Here is a 16,285-nt window from a genome sequence, read left to right on the forward strand (position 1 = left end):
GTTTGTTCACCCAAATGATTTGTTCTTTTGAACAAAAAAGACACAAGAAAAAAAACTCTAATTCCAAAATGTCCCTGCTCTCCTGTGTCTGCTATGATCATCTGGTCACACTTGTTCTCAATGCCAAAGCAGTCGATTAAGAATTGTTTTGTTCGACACTCTTGGACACAAACAGCTGTCAGTCCTAGTAACTGTAACTTCAGTTTAGAAAGATGAAACAAGGTTATAAGAAGCTTCAGAGAAACAATGCAGTGTCTTTACCACTTTCTTGTCAGCTGGACTGATGTTGCTGAAATTACTGAACACTCAAACTATCCAATGCAGTTTTGCTGAAAGGAACTCTCTCATTTTTTTGTGACGTGAACAAAGGAGTTGTCGGTCAGTAGAATAAAAAAAAAATGTATGTCCATCTGTGACAACAATGTGTTATTTTTTCTAACCGGGTCTGTCGGCAGCCGTCAAGGACAGAGTGAGGGAGACAAAGAACAAGTGACAGCCACGTCTGATTTTAAAAGGAAAGCACAAAGGCTGAAATTCCTTGTCTGTGTTTTTAGGGATAAATGCAGGCAGCTCTCTAAAAATAACAAGCATATTAAACATTTAGTCTTAAAACACTGCACATAAGAGACATTAATGATGAACTTCTTCTCAGCATTACACTGTAGATGTTTTATGTTGTGCACAAAAAGACGATACCAGAGATTAACGTTGTGATCAATTGGAGGAATGCAGATTGCTTTTCCTGTGTAGATGCAACCATGTGCTTAGTTGCAGATTTGCTTTATTTAGATTCAGGCACCATGCAAATTGAAAGGAAACAAAATTAGCTCTGTGGATGTTTTTCTCACCCACATCATATTAATAGTTTCAGTGACTATTGCAAATTTTAGTTTGCCCAAACACATTTTATATCATCTTTATATGAAATGTAACTTATTAAAATTTAGCTTAAAATGCTTCTGCTACGCCACCAACATGCAGTAAATCTCATATATATACAAATATGGATATATGGGAACTGATTGGATTATAGAAAATGTTACAAATCTCAAACTGTATACAACTGTGGACATTGACTCTAGGTACAGAGAGTGAAGCCGTTGCCTTGTCAATGTTTGAAACATGTATTATCTCACTTCCCAGCACAGTCCCTATACTCCACACTTGATTTATCAAGTCTCAATTGCTAGTTTCAAGTCTTCTTCAATACAATATGATGTTCATATTTTAACATATGGTGCCATTTAGTGTGAAATAATAAAGCATGGTATGTATTTGAAGGAGGAGGCCATGTGATTTACAACTCGTAATGCCAAATGGCTGCCGGCTGCAGAAGTTTGTTCTGTGTCCTCGAGCTCCACCTTCTGCTCCTCCAAATATGGCTACTTCTGGATTCAAAAAAACAAGATGGCTATGGCCAAAATCCCAAGCAATGAGTGACCTCATGGTGGGTTTACAGTGGTATAAAAGCTTAGCCTCTATTTAAGTAATAAAACACAATTTAAACTCACCTACATTAACAGTCACTATTTGTAATGAACAGACAACCGTCAGTGAATTATTTTAACACAGAAGAAAACTTAACAATTAAAAAGTTTTCAGGCAGGTGCAGATAGTGTAAGTCCTGTTGAATTATATCCATGTGTGTTCAGAGTGGGGGAGCAATTTTTTAATCAAATTCACCTCATGCAGTATCATGGCCTGTTCTTCAACTCCCTCTCACCCCTGAGGAGGACTTTTGGCTTTGTCCTGCGGATCGCCCATGTCTGTGACCACATCCTGTGATTTCCTGATGGATGAACCGCCATCAGCAACGATAAGTTAAATTACCAAGGAGCCCTGTTTCTCTGCTCACGTATATTGTAGACTAGTGTCTACTTGAGCTGCCACAATACTTTAAAACTCATCACTATCAAAGCTGAACAGTGGGAATGTGGCTTGTTTCACATAATATGTATGAGCTGGCAGTACCAACCAAAAGGCATTACAAGTGATGAAAAGAGCAGTTATTAAAAAGGAAGGTTTCACAAAATACATTGATGAAAGCTGAAACCTTCCTGTCACTTTGTGTGCAAATTTCTACAGCGTTCCTCTTTTTCTATTTAAATGACAAAAACAATGTCGCTTCCTGAAAGCCGCGACAGAGCTGACCCAGATCACCTCACCTGGCCATGACCAACAAAACATTCGAGACAAAAAATCAATCAATCAACCAGCTTTTTAACAGCGGGCCTTCCCGTTGTGCTGAGCGCTGAGCTCTCAAACTGTTAAATCTCAATGGGAGAGGAAAGCTACCACTTCCCTGTCAGAGAGGGGGGGAGGATGGATAAAAGTAAAGTTGAGGGCAGAAGAGGTGAACAGGAAAGAGATTAGAAGGGAAGTTCTTCTGGTTTAATTTACTATCTCCGTTATCCTGTAATGACCCCGCTCCTTCTCTTAGCTCTGCGGGTTCAGTTATGAATATAGACAGACCTTTAATCACTGCCTTATGTATTAAACAGCAGATAATGTTCATCCAGCCCCAGTGTAGTTATAACTGAGGCGGGGCGGCAGCTCGCACTAAAAGGCTCTCGCTAAATGCTTTAGCAGCAATATGTTTACTTCACAGTGCAGTTCTGGTGTGATTAACGCTCATTCTGTTATGGAAGGGTCGAAAGTGTGATGTTTGCTACGCTCGCCAACTGTTGTTCTCTGATAAAAACATGGAAACAGATGACAGTTTTAATATACAGAGGTTCGTGATTCTCCAAATCCGCAGTTCCCACACTTCTGACTTGTCAAATCACATCGTTCTTTCAGTTTAACAGAAACAGCCTTAGTCCAAGTTTAGTCAGAACCATAGCAGAGAGCAGACTGAAACTTTGGATGGCCCAAGGCAGAGATGTCAAACTCACCCCCACATGCTTTTCTCTTTGATGAAGATCAACAAAAACCCACAGAGGAGTCGTCTCACTGACGCACACCTTCACTCCATCTTGAAAGTTTCCACAGGACAGATCCTAACCCCAAACATTAATGAACTGGCAGCCAAGAAAGGATGCCAAACATCTGGCTCTGTCACATCCAATTTCATCCAATATCCTGTCTATCCTGTTTAATAAATGTTGACCCTGTTTGGCCCTCGACGTAGTCCCAGTTTTAAATCGGTCCTCTCTGTGATTGAGTTTGACACCACCGGCCTAAGGTTTGAAATCGGTTGCAGACATTATCAAAGCACATTGAATGAATTTCAATTACTTAATTCACGTACCCAGTGAAACATCTCGCATCTTTTATTTACATAGTTCAGAGATGTTGTTTACTGATGGTTTGCTGATGTGACCCCGTGTCTTTTCCTACTGTGCCAAAAGGAAGTGTGTGCAGAAGTGAAATTGCTCAACATGTATTTGTTGAATCGCTACAAACTCAGGATCGACTATGACACAGTTTCATCACTGGTTTAATGCCAAAATCTTCGCTTGCATTCTACTTCACTAAATTAAAAACGTCCACAGACATGAACTCCAGATGTCTGGACAGTAGTGGTAGGTGAGGGGCCACCTGGTGATGCAATGTGGTCTATGCGGCTGTTTGAGTTTGAAGCCGACACCGGCTGCGTAGACCAGGTCTTCCGAAGGATGCGACAGCTGTATTGAGACGCAGCTATTGTGTTAGCCTGTACATCCTGTGAGAGCTGTCACTAGCGCTGTAGGCTCATCGATGGAAGGATGGATCTGTAGTGTGTTGTTGACCTGTTGCATGCACGACCACAGAAGCTTGACGAAGTAATGTTCAATTAATGTTAATGTTCAAATCAAAACATACATTATCTCAAGGCATTTTATATTGTAAGTTCCAGACTTGTCCTGAAGCCATTGCACGGTTTGCTCGAAGCTTTATTCAGGATTAGAGAAATGTTTTCCTCACATGTCCACATTTCTCAGGATTGCTGCACATAGACCGGGGCTCAGAATTTATTTTCCATTCCCCTTATTTTCTGTGCTCTCCTTCTTGCCTACAGTGGCTGAAAAGCAGGGGAACACCCCTTCTAAGTCAATTACTACAACCAGAGAACTCCCCCTGGTATTAATAGGTTTACTATGGCCTGTCAAACAGATTTTCACAGCAACATTGCTGGAAAGACATCCATGCTTTAGCAGAGCACCATAGCCAAACACGCTGCACTGCTGTGATGGTAAACACTTCCTGTGACACTGTGACTTCTTATTCTTCTCCTGACCGTTTTTTACTTTGCGCAACACAATGAAAAATAAATTAACTGGGAGCAGAGAGCGGTGGCTAACAGTGAAGATGAGCAAAAAGAATCACGTAAAAAACAGCAATGGAATCACCAGAGACTGTCATGAATGAAAGATAACATATGAATGTCTTCATGTAGTAGAGAAATGGCTTCATGATTTTCTTCTCACTGTGTCTTTTCTGTTTATCGAGTTTTTTCCAGGAGCGTAGTGAGCTGACTCCATCCTGTTTTTCTTCTCCCACTCACTGACTCCTGTGTATTGTCTGTGACGTCTTTCTATTGTGGTGTCCAGTGAAGACAGTCAGAGGCAATTAATCTCTCTGTAGCATCACCATATCAGAAAATACAACTTTTCCAATAGTTTGCCATATAGAGAAGTGTGCCGCATTACGTTGGAGGTAAATCACCAATCAACTTCTAAATGCCTGAATAACCAGTTGCGTTTACAGCCACGTCTCTCCATCTAATCACAATGATATCGACTTTCAATACTTAAAATTTTACTTTCAAAGTCCCGACAGCAGCCAAGCAATGCTTGTAGTTCCAAAGTCAAGGCTGGTAACTAGCAAGCTTTTGCCATTAGGGCCCCGAGGCTGTGAAACTCCTTGCCTGAGGAGATTGGATTTGCCAGCACTTTACTAGTTTTTGAATGGTGCTTAAAACACATTCTTTTATAGGACTTTGAATCCCTGATTTTAACAGTTTTTAATAAATGTTTTTTAAACATTTTCTCTTACGGTATTTTTCTTATCTTTGTTTTGTATAGTTTTATTCCTATTTATTTTCAGAACCTTTTTTTATTTTTATTTTTAAACATTATTTTACTATTTAATTACTCCTAACCCGCTTTAAATAGTTAAAATATGTTGCTAATACAAGAACAAGCTTCTCCAGGCTTCATAGTCAATACTATTAAATATGATCAATATGTTGTTGCTTTTCTTGAAAAAAAGATAATACAAAATACAACCAGCCTTATCATTTGAATGGGTTTGTGTTAAGACATCACCTCCTTAAAATCAGTTTTGCAAAACCAAACTGGATTTCCTTCAGTTTTATGGGCCTGAAACTGCCAAAATGTGTTCTTGCTTGTTATGCATCAATAACAGGAACTGTTATTAACAGGAAAGGGAACTGTCGACTGACTCTCAGGAGTCACGCAATTTGGAATTGATTCTGAAATGAGAATCAGCTCTTGCATAGCACTTCTAACAACCAGCCTCATCATAGCGAATACAACATTTTAATGCTGTTTGCTGTTTCGAAATGTGATAATTGAAGATTCAGAAAGAAGGAGAAACAATTATCGCACAGCTTAAATGAATGGCGAAGTCAGGGCACACCCTGCATTAGTCATGAGGCACACTGTCTTAACTTTTCTTCTGTGCAGCCTTTCTCAGAAATGGTTTAATGCTGCCTTGACGCTCTATGCTGTATTTAGGCCATGTTTTGCAGAATAATGTCAATAGTCTGTTTATCACGCTCTCTGCATGGGGCCATGTAAATACTCAAGTGAATTCCTTCACTTTCTTTTTTTTATCTTGTCTTCTCACCCCTCTGCCTCTCTGGGAATGTTTCTGGGGCTTACAGCACGTCACTCTTGCCCGAGTCTTGGAGAAACTCTGAATTCGTTGCTCATATCAGAGCACAGACGCTGAGTTTATTAGTAATGCCAGCCTTGTCGTTGTTCTGTGCTGAACGAATAAGAGGCTTGCAAGGGAGGCTTATCTGTGAGAGTGCACACACACACACACACAGGCACACGGCACAATGCAGAAACACACAATCAATACAAAAAGGCAAATATGTCTACACATGCATAAAGCCCATGTGAGCGTGCATGTAAGGACAGATAAGAACACAACCTTTGACACACATTTAATACGTATTAATGCGGGCAGACTCATTAACATATGTACACACAAGCTCTCTTTGGTCACGCTGGAGTGTAAACAAGTAAAAGATGGTTTCAGAGTGATTGCGGCCTTGTCTTGTTAGGTGCTGCATGAATAAAAGGCTTGCAGGGAAGGCTTATCTGTTTGGCACTACGCTCTCTCCCGCACACATGCACAAACACACATAGACGCGCTTTTGAGGCCTTATCGGAGTCAGGGTAGATAACATTGCGATGCGAAAGGGTAAGGAACTGATCTCGGCATGAATGGAGCATGTTCCTGGCTGAGGAAGGTGCTCACATAGTCAAATACATACAGGGGCAGTTCCCTAGGTTACAGAGCAGATGTTGTGACCCAAAGCGCAGTTTCCCGACAAGGGAAAACATGACTAACAACGCTCTCGGGGATACGTTTGTGGTGTGAGAGGCAAAATGGCAGCACACTGCAATAAGCTTATGGCTGCGCACACTGAGGGGTCTTTGGAGGAAAACGAATGAATGCTCACGTGATAGCAATCTGTTAACAAAACTGGAGACAGTTGGAGCTCATTCGATCAACTACCACCGGTTATGATAAATAAAGAGGACAGAAAAATGAAAAAAAAATTTGAGAATAAAGTTGTAACATTGTAACATTTAGTTGTAACCTTACAAAAATAAAGTCTTAATGTTATGAAAATAAGTTTTAATTGAGAAGAAACTCAGTCTTACTAGAAAAGTCAAAATCTTACAAAAAATATGTAATCATTTTAAATGAATAAAGTTGGAATTATACAGAAATATAGTCATACTTTTATAACACTGTAGTCGTAATTAAACTAGTACAATACAGTTGTAATTAAAACATTGTGAGAAAAGTAATTTTGTAAATGTAATTTTACGAAATTTAATAATAAGCAAATGAGGAACGTTTGTTTATTGTTGGTTAGACTCCAGAGGGAACAAAGGCAATCGACAACAACCAAATATTTCCTGTGTGTCAGAATAGACAGTTCCTTACACAATCTTTTCAAAGTCTTGATATTTATGATAATGTGATGCTGATGAGCCAAAATAAGTATCGATTATATATTTGTGAAACCTATATTAAAGATGAACTTATTTACTCCACTTTCCTCTTTCCAAGATACATTGATACGTAGCCTAAAATTTTGAAAAATTAGAGATTTTACTATTTATTCAGGAAAACCTTGATAAATATTTAATGATATCTCTGCATCATACAATTGTAAGTTTTATTTATATTACTGTGGTGACTGTGCCCTATCCAACAGTTTTCACCAGGTTACTGATAAAAAATGTCAGTACTACTAATTTGGTTTGCGTAATATTTTGTGTGAGCAGGCACAAAGACGTCTGTAATGTCACTTCAAGTGAGATTTCTGAAGTGGTATAATAATTTCTGGTGACTTTGGTTCCAGATGTAAGATTCAGCGTTTCTTTTTTCCATAGACAGTAAGCATTTTTCAGATTAACTGTGCCGCGCCTGAAGAGTTGACACAAGAAGGCGGCAGAAGCAGGAATTAGAATTAACAGTCAAGACGGACAGTTTCCCGCAGCTTTCGGTGGCAACACAAAGTCAATGAAGTATTTACATCCTGTAACAGCCAATCCCGATTTAATAACATTTTATTGTACCAAGCACTCAGCACTGAAGTTCACAGAGCGTCTAGTATTACCCAGTTGCTATCAGAAGAAATCATGTTTCCTTACAGTTGGGTCTGAAAGTGCAGGTTTACGTCTTCAAACACAAAAAAGAAAAATTCACACAAAATACATAGTACCTGCAGGAATATTAAACTTTATATTCCCATGCACTGGAGAATTAATTTGAAAAAAGTGTTTTTTTGTTTCAATGTGCTGATGGAAAAAAAAGATAACTTTAACTTGGCACTGTGTGTGTGTGTCTGTGTGTCTGTGTGCATGCTGTTGGAAAGAAAATGTTTCCCAGCCTTATTATTCCAGAACAAAGTTGACTGTGTCAGAGCTGTCAAAAGTTTGCCTGCTAATGAACCTCATACTGTATCTGTAGATGCTTCATGCACTTATAGATGATTCAACAGCAGAATAAAAGGCCAACTTTAGTGTTTAAGTGCTTCAGCAATGGACTGTTTTTTCTATGAAACTGCAGTTATTATTTAACAGTTATATTTTATTTTTTTCTCTTGCCATTAATCCTTGTAATTTGAACATACTGATTTGCTATTTGCCATAGTCAGAAGACAAACTGTCTAATCTAAAGAGTATATAGATTACTATATCTAATAACGATAATCCAATCCACTTTTTTAGCATTGAAGCTTACATGTCTTTATTCAGTGAATATAGACCTGGTTCACAAAGAATGTAGATATGGAAAAGTGGGTCCTGGACATGAAGGAATGAAAATCTACCATGGTAAAAGCAACGGTGTTTTGGAAAGGACTGTATTTAAGCAATGAGATGGTCACAGCAACAACAAAGCATCATACTTGATTTGGAGGAGGAACAAAACAAAAGGAAATGGGCAATGGAGCCAATGTTTTGATGACGACAAAACTCCCAAGGTACCACATCACCCAAGAAGGACATAGAGACTTGTCTGACCCTCAGAAGGACCACACCATCACCATTCTAGCAACAGACAAGAGGAGTGTGTTAGTTATTGTGGATGTCAAAGCAGTACCTGTCATGACTGAGAGATCTTACTCAGAAATGTTCGGAAATGATACGGGCAAAGACGAAGTTCTAAGGCATCCTGTCGGTAAAACAAGAGGAAAGGCCCAGGCTCAGACCCATCATCTCCATATCGGGCGTATTATGCACAAAGCAGTCAATTACTTTACAGAGGCAAACACTCCATTGTCGGGAAAGAGGAACCATTACATCAAGAACAGGAAGGTGCCTCGTCACACAAACTGGTAACCTTCAGTGTAAATGCCATGCTCAATAGTTTAATGGCCCAGGAAGCTGCCAAAGTCATTAAACATAGGTAAGAATGAGATTGCAGTTCATTAATAAAGTGGGAGGAGAATGGAATGATATAATTCTTGGCCCCTTCCAACTATGTAGATGACGATGTAAATCCCCAAATCAGTGTACAGGAAGTCACCACACTTGAACCAATACCCTCACTACCAGCCATCACTGGCAACATGAACGTTCAGTGGTGAGTTCAGTATATCGCCCTCCTGACCAATGACTGCAAGAGATGGGTATTTAAGACCCCATTCCATCCCACCGGTCTTTGAACATCTCACCCTAGTCTTAGGCACAGGGCTCACCATAAACCTCATTGTAAGGTATTTGCTGGTTCATCCAGAGGACACCACATTTCCTGAGATGAAGCTGTGGAGAACCCCCCACTGGGGAAACATAATGAGCCTCAGGGAAGAGAGTGTGAGAAGAGCAGAAGAACATCTCTCTTTGGTCAAGGAGCACTTTTCCCAAGACCCCCAACGAGATTGACCTGAGAAGGAAAGGCAAGAAACTGGCATCAGAAAGGAGCTCAAAGAGGCCAATCACATCACACAGCAGCTACTACCCTTTACGGAGATGGGAGTTACCACTTGACCTTTGTCACGTGCTGCACTGTGTTCAATATCACATGCCTGAGCCAGCTCTAGTTGATGACTTAAAACCCATGAGATATGGTTGAAAGCTTCGATGTTAGGTAAGAGAACCCATGTGCTTAAATTACCTCATCAAATAATGAACGTTTGACTTCACCTCCCTTTGTCTTAGGGTCAAACTTCATTCAAAACAGGTCATAGACTCACGCCGGTGTACTGACAGTATAAAAAACATATTATTTAACATATACTGTCGTTGTAAGGTGTGACATTATCTTTCTGTTTTTGCCATCATGACATTTCAGTGCAAAAGCTCATGTAGGAAAAGAGCTATTGATCTACTTCTGGGTCCACACCAATGTTGACCATTAAGACAGTTTCCTGGACAGCAGTGGGGTTCAATTCTCTAACAGCTTAATTTGTTAAAAATGTAGTAAATAACAATTATTCATATTTCATATCATTTTTAAGATTCAAGTAATTTTACTACTGTTCATGCTACTCAATAAATAGCTCTTCTCCTTCAGTCTTTGAGTAAGCTGCTGCATATTTTGACTGCAGTTAGAAACCCTCACTCATCCTTTGCACAGCAGGTCTCTCTGTGCTGGCATATTGTCCTGGGTGCTTAAATTATCTCTAGTTAGCAGCTACACTGAAACAGGGCGAACTCTCATTAACTGAAATTCCTCAACAGGATCAAATAAGGCCAAGGCCGAGGGATTTGTCTGCTTTCTATGGTAACGACAAGCAGTTTCACCGCAAATGCCAGAATATGTTATTTCTGTCAATTTCTCGAACATTGGATAATAACACAAATAAGATTTTTAGCTATTCCATTATTTGTGTTATGTGCTACCACAAATGTATCGTGGCTACAGACGTGGTCAGAATGAGCCTGAATAGAATGTTCCCATGTCCCCTCACCATGTCTTGTATGCATGAGAGTATTTCACTATAATCCCTGAGGAGGTTTACTATAGTTAAAGAAAACAGCTTCAGGACTTATTACATCTCACCATGAGTCAGTTCAATAAGGAAAATGATGTCATATAGTGTAGTGATGCTTAGCAACCAATAAGATTAGAGACATGATCTGCAGTTAATTCATCACCTTATCAACCTCATGATGAAATGTCATCACCACGACATTATATTTGTGAACAATGACTGGGTTGTGGGTATCGCAATAGTATGCTCATTAGTTTGCACTCTATGTCTTTCTTATGTGCTACCTACTTCATCTTCATTCATAGTTTATACTCAATCAGTTTTAAAGACAGTCTTCTTGATTATATTTAACATATTCTTAATCTTTTTCAAATTGTATTCTTTAATTGTATATGAACTATGCCACTTATTACCATCTATCATCAAATTAGACAGAGACATTGTTCATCTATTGATGGACTTTCCGACATTCCCTTGACATTCACACATGTAGGTTTATACTTTATGCTGAGATTAATCAGTGTGTCCGACTTGTTTATTGTTTGCTTAGTTGTGGCTCAGGAGATACAGCGGGTCGTTCACTAACTGGAATGTTGGTAGTACAATCCCTGTCTCCTACAGTCCTCATGCCAAAGTGTCCTTGGGCAGGACACTGAACCCTGTCAGCAGTGAAAGATAGAAAAAGCACTGTGTATAGAAGCACTGTATGAATTGATGAATGTGACTTGTTCTGTAAAGCGCTTTCAGTGGTGGATAAACTACAAAAGTGCTTTATGAGAATTTCAATTCTATAAGAAGTCTATTCTAGAATGTAAAACTCAATATGTAGATGTGAACAATGTATGAGCTCAGGTAGAGTTTATATAGATTTCATTAAGATCGCAATTGTAATTTTTACATGGAGTGGCTTGTACAAGCTTTATATGTGTACTGTATATGATATGAGCTTTGTGTATATCCACTCTAGCCTCTATCTATGCTTGTTTGCAGCCTGCAGCTATCAAGATGTATTGTGCTACTCAACATATCCTCTTACAGTTTTCAGTGTGTTAGCAACACAACTGATAATTCTGACTTCATGACAATTCAGATACTGTCAAAGATTTAGGGCTTAAATAAAAAAGACAGAACTATAAAGCATTAATGAAACAGTTCATATTGTGCATTCTTGTGGGTGCACTTGTGTTTTCATGAACAGCTCAGAACTATTCCATTCTCCAAATTCTATTTCCAAGGCCATCACTTCTCACTGAAGGAAACTGTCTGTGCAGGTAATAGATGAGCTGGAAGAATTCCTGGATTGAGGCTTTAAGTCATTGCTGAGTGTGTACTTCCCTGACCACTCACCTGTGCGCTAAAGGATTTCAGCCAATATAATCTGCTACTCTCTGCAATAGCCATAACAGCTAATCAATAGCTTGATTCATAATGACAGAAGGCTGAAGCTGTAGCAGCTTACGTTGATACTGACAGAGCCTTTGTGCTTCCCATCTCCAGCTTTTGCCTGAGTGGATGGAGTGTGACACAAACACTACCAGGGGTTGGGGATTTTACAGCTTTAGTGGCAGCTCGTTCTGGGAAAACAATGCCTGACCCAGTCAAATTCTGGCAAGTGGAGAGAATTTAAAAGAAAAGCTGTAAAAGATTTCGGGGTGACAAATACAATTCATGGGATGGCAGTAATGGGAAGTCAGGAACGTTGAAGTTCTGACATTATAGGTCATTACTATAAAGGTAATGTATTGAAGTAATAGCAGAAATATCTATGTCTGTACCGTCAGTCCATCAGCCCCCCTCTTGAATTGGCTTGTGGAGATCAGAGGCGTTTCCTGATCACTGATCCAAGCCTCACTGAGAGGATTTCTATCCAGCCATCCAATTATTTCAGTCTTACCACCATTTCCAACATGGTCCCCTGATGATCGGGCAATCAATGCACTGATCAGCACCACTGGAAGCCGGCAATTTTAGTGGCTTAGAATGTCAAGAGCATCGGTCAGTGACCGGACATAGCAGTGCAGTGCTTGTTAGGAGAAAGCCCTCTTGTTATACATTTTCATGAACTGTGGGTACGAACAATGGTTTCTGTGTTTTAGATGTTTATTTTGACTGATCTCCAGCAGTCCCAAGAAACTGTTGTGCCAAGACACCATTTCATTGACCACTGTCATTGGAAATAGTGGCATAGTTCAGAGGGAAGATATGGTTTGACGATTTTGTGCTGAGAGTCTACTTTGAATTCAGGCATCATCTTCAGCCGAATGCTGCGAGCCAGTGTCTGTCCTATAAACCCCCTTGATACTGATACATGCATATATTTTGACAGAATTCAAAAGAATAAACTCCTGGTTTATACTTTGCACTTCCACTTATTTATCCACACCAGAATCATGTGTGATCTCAATTGTAACCTACAAATCCTTAATAACTCCAATGAGAGTTAGTGAAACTGGGCACACCTCAGTTTCCAGACGCAAACACTGGTGCAACTGCCGCACGTGTTCCATTGAGAGCTTCACTTTGCAGCAACGTCTTTGAATATCAAGTACCTTTAATTGCTGAAACAGATTTTCTAATGGTGTCAAGAAGCAGTTAGAGCTTAACAGCTTTTCATCTCATCTAAATGACCTGAATAAGATATGACCAATATGACCAAAATCTTGAATTCGGAGACAATTTTCTATCTTCATAACGATACATGTTTGTTATACCTAGCTTTTCTCAACAATGCAAATTGGGTCACCTTCAATCTTTTTGATTCTGTGTTGTGTTATGGATAAAAAGCTTTTGCATTGTCTGAGTAAAGGGTTTGTCTTCAGCCCTGGACTTTACTTTTGCAGAACTCATTCTTAAACTCTCCCTACCTGTATTGTTTTAAATGATTCTCGCAGGGGAAGTGAGAGGTCAGCGGTATTTCGAGTTGTGGGGACTGGTCTGTGACATAATTTGCAAATAATATAGTTTTCAGGTACTGGGTTTTCAAACCACATTCATGCAACAGAAGCCACCCCTCTATTATATACAAGCTCCTTGTTTCTTCTCGGCTGGTTAGAGTCCTTCAGAATCCCCCCGTCCTGTGTCACATTCACTCTCCTCCGCGTTTGATCGTGTTGCCTTCAGGCAAATTTCCTGCCTGCATTTGTGCCATGTGGAAGAACATAAATTGCGCTCTCTGAATGACAAAAAATATTGCTGTAAAGAGTGATTTATGGTGCAATGAAATCAGCCATAAAGATACATACAAAACAACTGACACATTTATATGCTAAGCACCTTGCATTATTATAAAATTATTTTCCTTCAATATGTTTTTTTAAGCTTAGGCATAAATACTGTAGTCGTGATTTCCAGCTCTTTGTTAATGTGATCCTTCTATGCAGTCTGTGGGGCATTCATGTAAATTAAATGACTTATGTGTCACGTGATCTGAGCGTCTGAAGACCTGCTGTGAAACAATTACAGTTAACACCGTATGTAGAACAGTGTCAGTGTTTCAGTTCATATTTGTATAAACATGGCAACACCACATGTACTATCTGTGCAACCATTTGCTGCCGTGACAGGTTCCCTGCTAAGTACACTGGAGAAATCCCTAAAACCTATTTTAATACAACCTTATATAATCGTGATCGCAGGTTGATGCACTGAGTGAGGAACATTGTTGTGTGTCACCGAAGCGTATGTGTCACTGCCCTGACAAGTAACAGGAAGTGGGGGCAATTTGTGACTGAACGGACGGGAAATTTAACCAAAACTGATATCACATGCTTGAAATCTTTATATTTAGAACAATTCACTTAAGATATGTGGTATGTCTATTAATAATTTGAAATGTGATGGAAAGTAATGCAACGTGTGTGTCTTATATCTTTGTGAGGACCATTTTAACAGAGTAAAGACATTTTTCGGAAAGTGAGGACATTTTGACCGTTCCTTTTTCAGTGGGCTGATTGACAGTTAGGACTTGGTTTTAGGGTTAGGGTTAGCATTAGGTTACATATAAATATAGAATAAAAATGTTATGATTATTGTTATATTTTATTATGTACAATTTAGGAAGTCAGTTTAGTAGCAAACATTGTAGTGACCTTCAGAAACTTTCGACAGAAACTCAATGTTGTCTCTGTAAACCTGTGAGGGTATATTGGCTGCTGATTGCTCTGCTCTCTGTGTTTTATGTCCACCATATCCAAGTGTCCTACACTTCCCAAGGCAAATCAATAACTTCATAAACAGTGCATATGGGAGCTCACTGCAGTGCATGTACACAACCATAGCAGGTAAAGTCCTTCATTAAGCCAACACTGACTATTTTATATGACAGCACATATACTGCGGCTGGGCAGCAGTCTGCATCCTTCGGAAACACTTGTTTTGTATCCGAGGACCAAAAGAGCAAGTGCATCCAGTTTGTCCATAAAACCTCCCTCAGCCATAATAAAGTGGTATTTCAGGACTGGTTTTGAATGAGGACGAAAAAAAGATTAGGCTTTAAATGGTTAACCAATTTTCGATCGGTCACCTTTATGAGCGCCTAGCTAGCAAATGAATTGTGATATTCAGCAGGGAGCAATCCCATCAGCCCCCTGTCAATGTCTCAGTGACTTTAACAACCGTTAAGAGCTAATCAATAAACTGATAGGGCAGGAGCCATGAGATTACGCCACTTTATTGTCATGAACAATCATTCTGAAGCGCTGAGGTAACACTGCTCGCATGTCGCAAAATTCTCAATTGTTTCTAGCTTGTTCAGAGGAGAACATTTTATGATCATATTGTATAACCCCCGTCCCCACATGCTAACTCTTGCATATGTTGTGTCTGTGTTCATAAAACACTCACATCAAATTTACATGAAATCTATAGGTAATGGGATTACAGCCTCCTCAGATTCCCCCTCTTGTACAATTCCCCTAATTCGTTTACGTGAGCTATCGCAGCAAAAATAATGAAAAAAAGAATTTTTGTACTGTGACCTCACCTTTGGATTAGATTTCATCAAGTATTTCCAATAATAGTGATTCTTAAATGCATCCTCTCACCCTGCAACAGCCTGCTCCCCATTGGCACACACGCTCACCAGGGGCGTAACTTTGGGTGGGACATATTGGATAAACCCTATTGTATTATTTCCTACCAATGAAACATAGCTTGATATACATTAGAAATACCTAATACATCCTAACATATTATAACAGTTAATATTTATCATTAAGGGTTTTGCTAACTGGAGGGGATGCAAGCCCTCCACCATTGGCGCTTTTACACCCCTTACCTTCCTCGGGAGCCAAACCACAGGACTTCCAGTCTGTGCTCCCACAGATACCAATCAGGCTTATCAGCGGCCCACAGGAAACCTCATATCTCCAGTGTTGTCTCTCATGTCACAGAGAGCTGATACGGTCCTCTAGATGTTAACAGAAGCATCAGTGCAATAAACCCCCTCCTGCATCTTATGTGGCACATAAACACAAAAACCCACTTTATAATAATCCAAACATTCAATCCAAAATATTGTTTCATTGTAGATCAGCCATCATTTTACTGAATTGTTGTTTAAAATTCTCGTGTCACACCTTGTTATACCAATTTCAATGCGCAATGATTTGTTGCAAATTGAAAACCATCTATTTTGTCCATAACCTTTTCTAT

Source organism: Paralichthys olivaceus, chromosome 12, assembly GCF_024713975.1.
Source record: "Paralichthys olivaceus isolate ysfri-2021 chromosome 12, ASM2471397v2, whole genome shotgun sequence".
Lineage (NCBI taxonomy): Eukaryota > Metazoa > Chordata > Actinopteri > Pleuronectiformes > Paralichthyidae > Paralichthys > Paralichthys olivaceus.